Source organism: Oryctolagus cuniculus, chromosome 14 (genome assembly GCF_051225735.1).
Source record: "Oryctolagus cuniculus isolate XC-2025 breed Fujian yellow rabbit chromosome 14, ASM5122573v1, whole genome shotgun sequence".
Lineage (NCBI taxonomy): Eukaryota > Metazoa > Chordata > Mammalia > Lagomorpha > Leporidae > Oryctolagus > Oryctolagus cuniculus.
The window spans coordinates 38,492,176-38,501,592 of NC_142880.1; the positions used below are offsets into that span (position 1 = coordinate 38,492,176).

A 9,417-nucleotide genomic window follows, 5' to 3' on the forward strand; every position below is an offset into this window, starting at 1 on the left:
TCCTGAGGACAGGTGCATCTCAAGGACCAGGCGCAGAACGTGGGCTCGGTTTACGTCTCGGATGAATGAGAGAATGACGGTCAGTGGGATGAGATCTGACCTTGTCCGCTCCCACGCGGACTTGCTCCACCCCTTCCTCAAGTGGCAGGTTCAGTAACGCGTTTACTCAAAACTGGACAAATGTGGGCTCGAGGGTTAACGCCCCATGTTCAAGTGCTTCACCAGAGCGGAACGCCTTGGCGACAGTTGATGAAGGCTGGATGCAATTTCCATCCATAAACAACGTCAGTTTGAACCACATTTGGGAGTTAACATTTCATCACTCTTTTTTTTTAAAAAAAGATTTATTTATTTGAAAGAGTTACATAGAGAGAGGAGAGGCAGAGAGAGAGAGAGAGAGAGAGAGAGAGATTGATTCAGCACTCTTGCTTATGGGAACCCGAAGTAGAAACTATTTGGTTCTTGGTTGACAAGGACTCAGTAGTTGTACTATAGCACAGGTTTACCTTGGTTATGGTTCTTTTTCTAAGCTACTAAAGAACGGTTGTGGTCTTCAACAGGCTCACAGGCCACTTAACACACTGAGACACACTGCTTATTTAATGTTCTGCTTTACTGCTTGCTGAAAGCAATAAATGCATAACAAAATGCTTTGAAAAATGCTTACTTTTTCAGCTGCTGATTTAATGTGTAACGGTTCAATAAGGCGATGAATCGCCCTGGTCTACTACTACTGAAAAATAGAGAAATTGTCCATGCCGGTGTGTTGAGTCTGTGAATATTAAGTTTGTCAGTGCAATTGATCACTCGGCAGGTAATATACCGGTAATTTGCATACTAATTGCTATGGTGGAAGCCAAATGACTTTAATTCAGTAAATTAGCCTGCCTAAGCAGAAGCCAGCCGTGGCCTCTGTGTTGGGAAGACATGATGCTTCTTCAGGGAAAGAGGGAGTTCAGGCTGGGGGCCCGGCAGAGCTGGAGAGGCCCCCTGCTGGTGGGCTGGCCACATGGCAGCCCAGACTCTGCCTTGCTGAGAGCCCAGCTTCTGCGGCTGCTCCTCAAATCCAAAGCCCAGTGGATTCTCCAAGTGATTTAAATTCAGAAAACAGAAAACTGAGGTTAAGGGCGCTCACTCTGGGCCAAAACAATACATGTCTCTGTGCCCAGCAACAGATACAAATAGAAATTTGAAGGCAGAAAAAGAATCCATTCCAGCTTCCTGAACGTTCTTTTAATGGCAGGCAATTATTCTTCAATTCTTTTCCAAAAACTGGTTTGATTCCGTACTGTAAATAGAAGTGTATTTGGAGAATTGGGGGAGAATCAAATGTTGTTTTAATATCCGTGGGTGCAATGTGCATATGAAAAGATGTTCAACCTCCTTAATAATAATGAAAGAAAAGCAAATCAAAACACCGAGGTATAATTTTCCAGCAGAAATTAAAAAGATTGAAAGCTTTTCTATTGTCAAAGGCATAGGGAAATGAGCCTGGTATAAACAGGCACATCGTTTATGTGGGTAGTGCGGTGATAGCTGCTAAAATAAAAACGCACAAAACCTTGATGCAACAGTCCTTCTTCAAGGAGTGCATCCTGTAGAAACACAAACGCATAGCATGAGCCATAAGAAATTACTGCTATTCGACCATTTTTGATATGCAAAAACAGTACTTTCAAATTATTCAATTGAATCCAAGGCTATTTACTGTAGCATTTTGTAAAGATGACTGGAAAAAAAGTCTAAACGTTCAGCAGGAGCAGATGAAATAGACAGTGATACGCATCTTATGAAGCTTTTACAAAATGGGAGGTAGAGCTAATTTACACTGACACAGAAAGATCACCATGGTAGATTAATAAACAGACCGAGTTGTATAACATTATGCATAATCCTATTTTTAGTTTTTAATTAAAATATTTTTTAGTTATTTGAAAGGCAGAGAGAGAGGGAGAGAGAAAGAGAAAGAGAGAGAATCTTCTATCCACTGGTTCATTCCCCATGTGGCCATAATGAGCCAGAAGCCAGGAATTTTATCCTGGTCTCCTCCATGGATGGCAAAGGCCCATTATTTGGGCCATCATCCACTGCTTTTCTGGGTGCATTATCAGGGAGCTGGATCAGAAGTGGAGCAGCCAGGACTCAACTCCACGCTCCTAGGGGATGCTGGCATGGCAAGAGGCAGCTTGAGCTGCTGAGCCACAACGCTGGTCTCCGATTTTTGGTTTTTAAAAAGTGCTGTGTGTAGTTTTTTGTGTTGTTCAAATTCAACCTATGCATAGCTCTTTTCATAGCTTAAAAGCTAAATCAAAAGATAGTGAAAATAAAGCATAAAAGTGATGAAGTGAGCTCAATGAGAAAGGGCACTTTGTATACTATGTTCATACGCAAGAGCATAACGTTTGCTCTGTTTGGTGTGTGAGACTTTCACAGGGCTGTCAGTGGGGCACAGTGGACTGCTGCTTGTGATGCTGGCGTTCCATGTGAGAGTGCTGACTGGAGTTCCAGACGCTCTGCTTCCAATCCAGCTCCCTGCTGATGAGCCTGGGGAGGCAGCAAATGAGGGCCCAAGTGCTTGAGTCCCTGCACCCCTGGGGAGACCCAGACGAGGTTCCAGTCTCTTACTTCAGCCTGGACTAGCCCCAGCCATTGTGGTCAGTTGAGGAGTGAACGAGCAGACAGAAGATCTCTCTCTCTCTCTCTTTCTCGTCCTCTCTTTCTTTTACTCTGCCTTTCAAATAAATAAATCAGTAAATCTTTAAAAAACACTCTAGGACACTGCTGTTAGTGCACAAATTTCCCCTCTGGTCCTCTCTAGTTAATCAGGCTCTTACTCGCCTCAGACAAACACAATTCTGACTTCTATTTTCATAATTTTGCTTTGAACTTCATAGAAATGGAACCTTAGAGCAGATATTCTTTTGTTTATGGTTGCATTTGCTCAACTTAATATCTTGTTTTTAATATGTGTATATAATTAATACACTTTTAGTTAAGTTGGGCTGCAAATCTTTTTCTCCTACTCTCTTAGGTTCATTTTTTTTAAGATTTATTTATTTGAAAGTCAGAGTCACAGAGAGAGAGAGAAGGAGAGGCAGAGGGAGAGAGGTGTCCTCCATCTGCTGGTTCACTCCCCAACTGGCTGCAATGGCCGGATCTACTGGATCTGAATCCAGTAGCCGGGAGCTTCCTCCGGGCCTCCAATATAGGCACAGGGGCCCAAAGGACAAGGGCCATCTTCTACTGCTTTCCCAGGCCATAGCAGAGAGCTGGATCGGAAGTGGAGCAGCGGGACTAGAACCAGCGCCCACATGGGATGCCAGCGCTGCAGGCGGTGGCCTTACCTGCTAAGCCACAGCGCTGGCCCCAATAGTTACAAAGTTCACCCCTGTTGAGGCAGAAGACAGGTTTTAGCCATTGCGTTTTCTTCTAAATCAATGATCTGTGTCCTTATGTTGATTTTTGGTCCATTCCTGGAGTTGAACCTGCACTATAAATACAGTTTTCCTCCAGTAACAACCCTCTTTCTTCCTTATTCCCTCTTGTTGCTTAGCATACAATACTGGCCAGGCTGCTCTCAGCTGGGGAGAGGAAGATTCTGTGTTCTGAATGTATGTAAATTTCAGATGCCGCATTTTATCAACATGAGAATCAGGGGCTGGAGTTGTGGAGCAGCAAGTTCAGCTGCCACTCACAATGCCAACATCCCAAGAGCGCCAGTTCAAGTTCTGGCTGCTCCACTTCTGATCTAGCTTCCTGCTAGTTCACCTGGAAGGCAGCAAATGATGACTGAAGTGCTTGGGCCCCTGCTACCCATGTGGGAGACTCCAATGGAGTTCCTGGCTCCTGGCTGCTGCCTGGTCCAGCCCAGGCTGTTGTGGCTGTTTGGGGAGTGAACCAGAGGATGGAAATTGTCTGTCTGTCTCTGTTGTGCCACCTTGTGCATGTGTGTGCATGCGCGTGTGTGTATGTGTGCATGTGTGTGTGTGTGCGTATCTGCATGTGTGTGTGTTTTATGTGTCTCTGAGTATGGATTCAGAAATCCAGGCCACAAGATACATGGTGTGCACCCAGTGAGACTCAGAGCTGCAATAGCCTGACGTTGGTGCACCGGCTCCAAACGCCTTCCTTGGCCACACTCTAGGCTTTTCCCTGGAAACCAGAGGGTGGGGATAAAGGCCTGTGACAGCCAAGCAGAGGCCCTGGGCACCCAGATAAACGGAAGAGCCCGGCCCCCACCATGCGGTGTCCTGTCACTAGGAATTTCTGCAACACTTGACAATTTCTTGGTATTTTTAGCCATTTCCTCAAGGTTTTCCAAAATAGCTATTTCTGACTGCCCGGGAACTGCTATTGTTTCTGTAACGAAGGAGAAACACAATGGGATCTGAACCACGGCCATTTCCAATCCTCAGGTCCCTAAATGCTGTGCAGCATTTCTCTAAGCTTGTCAGCCGGGAGCAGACCTAGTGAAGCTTCTGAGCACCTGCGTGGGGGGGATGGTTACTACCAGCAGAGTGAACTCTGCGGTAAGGACGAAGGCATGCCACCTCTGTTAACCAGGCTGAGGCCAGAGCCCTGTGATTTCTGGAGCCTGTGCGCTGCTCATGTGCCCCCCACCCCCACCCCAGTGCCCCCTGGGAGCAGGTGCCACTTTCTGTGGCATCCTTGTTTCCCGGCTTGGGCTCTCGCTCCTGTTGGAGTCTGACTGTGCTATGGGATAGGCAGGCAGCTAGCTAGGTCTGCTGCGCTGGAAGTCACAAGCCCTCATGTAATTGTAGTCTCCTACTTGTCAGTCAAAACGCCACCCTTCCTGGGACGCGTCTGCTTCATCTGCCACCTCAAGGGGATGCCATGAAGATACGGATGTTAAGTTCCACGCGGAACTTGCGGAGGTGCCGTGTGTTTGTGTGTTTCCCAGGTGGCTTCACTGCCTGCAGAGGCCCCGCCCCCTACTTCATAAAAGAGACCTACAGCGGGAGGAGCACTCTCTGGCGGTGGAGCACGGCTGCGGGGGCTGCCAGGTGCACTCTCCGTCTCCCTTCGGAGACACTCCCACTCCCTCCCTTCAGGGAATCTTCTGGCCCACCACCCATTCCTGATGGATATTTCTCTCTCTCTCTCTCTCTCTGTGTGTGTGTGTGTGGTTACTTTCTCATCTTTTAAATAAGTTGTTTCACCTTGTACACCTTGTAAGTGCCAGCACTTAGCATGCTTGTGCGTGATAAGAGCCTGGAGTGAAATAAATACCGCCCCCCACCACACCCCCAGCCCACATCCGCTGCACTTAGATATCTTGCTGTCCTTTCTCCCTGAATGGGAGGGGGTGGGCTGACAGAGAGCAGCTTGGACTGTTGGAGCCCAGATCTGGGGACAGACGCCACGGCTGCATCTGTGCTAAGACCTCCAGTGCTGTATGTGTGGCAGGGAGGCCAAAGCACACCCATTACAGGGAAACACAGGGCTACTTTTCTGGCCTAGGGCTCAAGTAGCCCCCAAAGGCTTTCCTGAAGCTTCCTTGAGCTGTGCAACCCTCGGGCAGCATCCACCCCGTCTTCCTCCGCCTTCACTGAGGTCACACTTGGCGTGTCTGGCTCCTTTCCTGTTTCAGGCATCTCCACTGACCCGGCCTTGGCGTGTGTAATCCTGCCTTCATGTGCTCCCCGGGCGTCATGGTGAATGCAGGCCATTCAGGCACAGATCCTGCATGGGAAGGAGAGCGGAGGTGGGATCCAAGCACCAGGTGGGTGCCGATTCCTGATCGTGCGCGTTCTCCTCCAGCACCAGCATCTACAATCCACTTTCCTGGGTTTCCATACCGTGCCCTCCCCACCTTGGGCCAGAGGAGGGCTCTTCAGCAGCAGTCCCAGCACTGGCCACTGCCCCGGCCAGGGGGGACCGTGCAGGAGCAGGCCTCAGCCGTGGCTGGCTTGGCGCCCTCACTCAACATCCTTCTCCTGGGCACAACATTTCTAGGGCTCAGAGAACACCCCCCCCCACACACACACACTGAAGGGAGTACTGGGCTTGAAAGCGATGACGGAGCGGGAGACGGAGGGATCTGGGCCAATAGCGGTTACGAGAATGGGTCGGAAGACAAAGGAGCTGTTCAGGCGCTCCAAGTGAGCGTCATAGGAAGAGAGACTGCCAGGCGGGCCACATTCCAACAACAGGTGTGTGCTGCAGGAGCCGAAGGGGATCCCCAGCACCTCCAGCTCCCATGGAACATTTCACAGGGAAGCAGCAGAGCGAAGCCCCGAATCCTGTCTCCACTCCTCCACTTCAAAAAGGCCAACTCATTCCAGATTGCGCTCCGCAGCCCCCGCTGAGACCTGGAGCAGGATCCGGGACTAGAAAGAAGTGGCTGATATTTACTAGGGCTCCCGCTAGGGCCTTGGCAGAACCAGGCTTTGCTGGAGAGTCTGGCTCTCTCCGTCCTGCAAGATAAAGAAGGGGCACCTGTGTCTCAGACTATGACCTCTGCTTCTCCCACTGAGGGCTCCATTGGTGCTGAATGAGCAGGCGTGCAAACCAACCCAGAAATGGGTCCTGGGAAATTGGTAGGCTTTCTTGACTTCACAAACCATACCGACATGTTCGCATCAAAATGTTCAAAGGGGAGGATGAAGTAGAGAAATTTCCAGACCTGGAGGATGCTGAAGGAATGCAGGCAGGCCAGAGCAGCTTGATGTGAGCTTGTTAAACCATCAGGCTTTGAAAGCAAAATGAAGCTGTTCTCTGGACAAGGCAGCACCAAGCACTCAGAGACACATGGCTAACAGGAACTGGACACACTAAATTAGCTCCCAGATGCACGGTCTGAAATAAAGGCACGCAATTTGAATACTGATTGTCCCTTTGCCAGACCTAACAAATAACCAGCACTGTTGGGGAAGATGTTCACATTTCAGTTCATCCTGCTCCTGCAATCTTCGTGGCCAGCAGAGACTCGACATATCCGTATCTTTCCTCCTCTCGAATGAAAGAAGTCATTCCCAGCGCTGAGCCCCTTGGCAGTGGCCTCTGAGGTTGCTCTATTATGGACTGTGGGACACAAATTAATTCTCTCATTTCTATTCTGGGCACAATTGCATGCATATGAATTCCACAGGTGCATGCTTTTTATTTAAAAAAAAATGCCAGGGAAGTGGATGGAGTTAGACCTTGGAACAATTTGTTCCATAGAATGGAGTGAATCATCACCCATAATAAGCAGTGCTGGCCGGAGCTCCTGCAAACACTGAATGGCTCTGTTTATCAATTATTCAAGGGCCCTCTGCCCACCGAGGACATTCATTTATATATTGAGGCTGATTGGCTCTTGGCTCTGTTACTCTGTGTCCATCGGAAGGACATGGACTTGACATTCGGGCTCCACAATGGTGTGCAGTTCCAGCGCAGATAAGGGGGCTCAGTTCAAGGGGGTTTCTCCCACAGCTTTTCTCTGCGTGAATGGGGACCCAGTGCCACACGCCATGGACTTTGTGAGGCCCAGGAAGCAAAGGGGGGTGTGCTTTGCCGCAGAAGCAGTGCTTGTACGGTCAACAAGCTTGGCTGATCCATTTCCGGGTCCTTGCTGCTCACAGCGGAGGACCAGGCTCGCATCGAGGAGCCTGTTAGAGGCCAGAGCTCTCTCCGCCCCAGGCCCTGGGGAAGCACTGAGGGCTGTGAGAGGGCAGGAACCCAAGGGAACCAAGGTGTCCTGGCCTCTGCAGCCCTGGAGGGCAGTCTGGAGGGGAAGGGCTGCTGTGGGCACAGAGGACGCCCTGCACGAAGGAGGGGAGAGAGCGAGGGGCAGGTCAGCCCTGCAGGTGCAGGGAACAGGAGAGACTGTTCACTCCCCCAGGCGAGGGAGCGCTGGGAATTGCAGAATGCTGGGCCTCCCTGCCCCCCCACCCCCCAGGGCAGGGCCTCAGGCCAGGCCCACAGTGAAAGGTGGTGGGAGACTAATTGTCTCTGCCCTTGGAGGCAGCTCTGATCTACTTCTTCACAGCCTTCTCAGTTCTCTGGGTCAGCAGCACCCTCTCCCTCCCCTGTTTGCGACTCTGCCTTGTTCTCTGGCCTCCAGCCTCTACAGCTGCCTCGCACCATGCTCTCTCCTGGCCTCCACAGCCCCCTCACCTGTCCTCGTGTCTCTGCTCCCTGCCTGGCCCGTGGCTGCTCCTTCTGCTTCTCCGCCATGCTCACCGTGTGAATGCCTCTGCACCCTTCACAGCCTTGCTGCACCCACTTTTATGAGCTCCTCACAGAGGGAGTTAAGAATTTCCTAGGGGGCCGGCGCTGTGGCGCAGCTGGTTAACACCTGGCCTGAAGCGCCGGCATCCCATATGGGAGCCGGTTCGAGACCCGGCTGCTCCACTTCCAATACAGCTCTCTGCTATGGCCTAGGAAAACAGTAGAAGATGGCCCCTGTACCCACGTGGGAGACCCAGAAGAAGCTCCTGGCTCCTGGCTTCAGATCGGCGCAGCTCTGGCCCTTGCGGCCAATTCGGGAGTGAACCAGTGGATGGAAGACCTCTCTCTCTCTCTCTCTCTCTCTCTCTCTGCCTCTCCTCTCTCTGTGTAATGCTGACTTTCAAATAAATAAATAAATCTTTAAAAAAAAGAATTTCTTATGTTGCTCACTTCTGCACTTTTCTGTATATCAGATTCTGTTGTTTTTCTCTCAGAGTCTATTTTTATTATTTGTATGATGACATTATCACCTACAGTGGTGATGGTAAGTTTATTTTTTGAAGACAGAGAGTGTGCTAATTGAAATCCCCATGCTGGTCCATAAAGGAACTCAACATTTTTTTAAAAAAAGATTTAATTAATTAATGATTAATTAGAGAGGCAGAGAGAGGGAGACACACAGAGAGAAAGAAACAAAGACAGGTCGAGCTCCCATAAGCTTGTTCACTCCCAAGATGCCCGGAACGGCATGATGGGGCTGGAGCCAGGAGCTTGGAACCCATCCCAGTCTCCCTCCTGGAGTGGCAGGGACTCAGCCACTTGAACAATCACTACTGCCTCCCTAGATCAGCACTGGGAGGAAGCTGGAGCCTGGAGCCTGGGCTTCCTGTGGCACCCAGGAACTATAACGTGGGATGCGGGTATACCAGCCAGTGTTTAAGCATGAGGTCAAACAGCTGCTCCAGTAGTGGCTTTTGAATGAACTGTGATTTTGAACAGTTTTGAAAATGTGGAGGCGCTGGGCCTGTTGAGAGATGTGCGATTCTTCTGGTTTGGGCACAGTGAGTGGGGGAGGGTGGGTCTGAACTGGAAGGGCAGGTGGCCATAAGCTGGGAAGGGTCTTACGTGATGACCAGAGGAGTTGGGAGAAGTTATCCGTGGTATTTACAGGGGGTGGTGGACACGACTCGATCTTTGTGTGTTGGCTGGAGACAGGCGGAACAAACAACAGTGAGCCCAGAG

General features: G+C 50.1%; 1 long non-coding RNA gene across 1 annotated transcript; it reads left to right on the forward strand.

Annotated features, from left to right (window-relative positions):
- Nucleotides 1-5,608: 5,608 nt before the first annotated feature.
- LOC149122297 (uncharacterized) lies at nt 5,609-8,605 on the forward strand. Its single transcript, XR_016220251.1, has 2 exons — nt 5,609-5,743; nt 8,069-8,605. It is a non-coding gene; the product is annotated as an uncharacterized LOC149122297 (long non-coding RNA).
- Nucleotides 8,606-9,417: the final 812 nt, after the last annotated feature.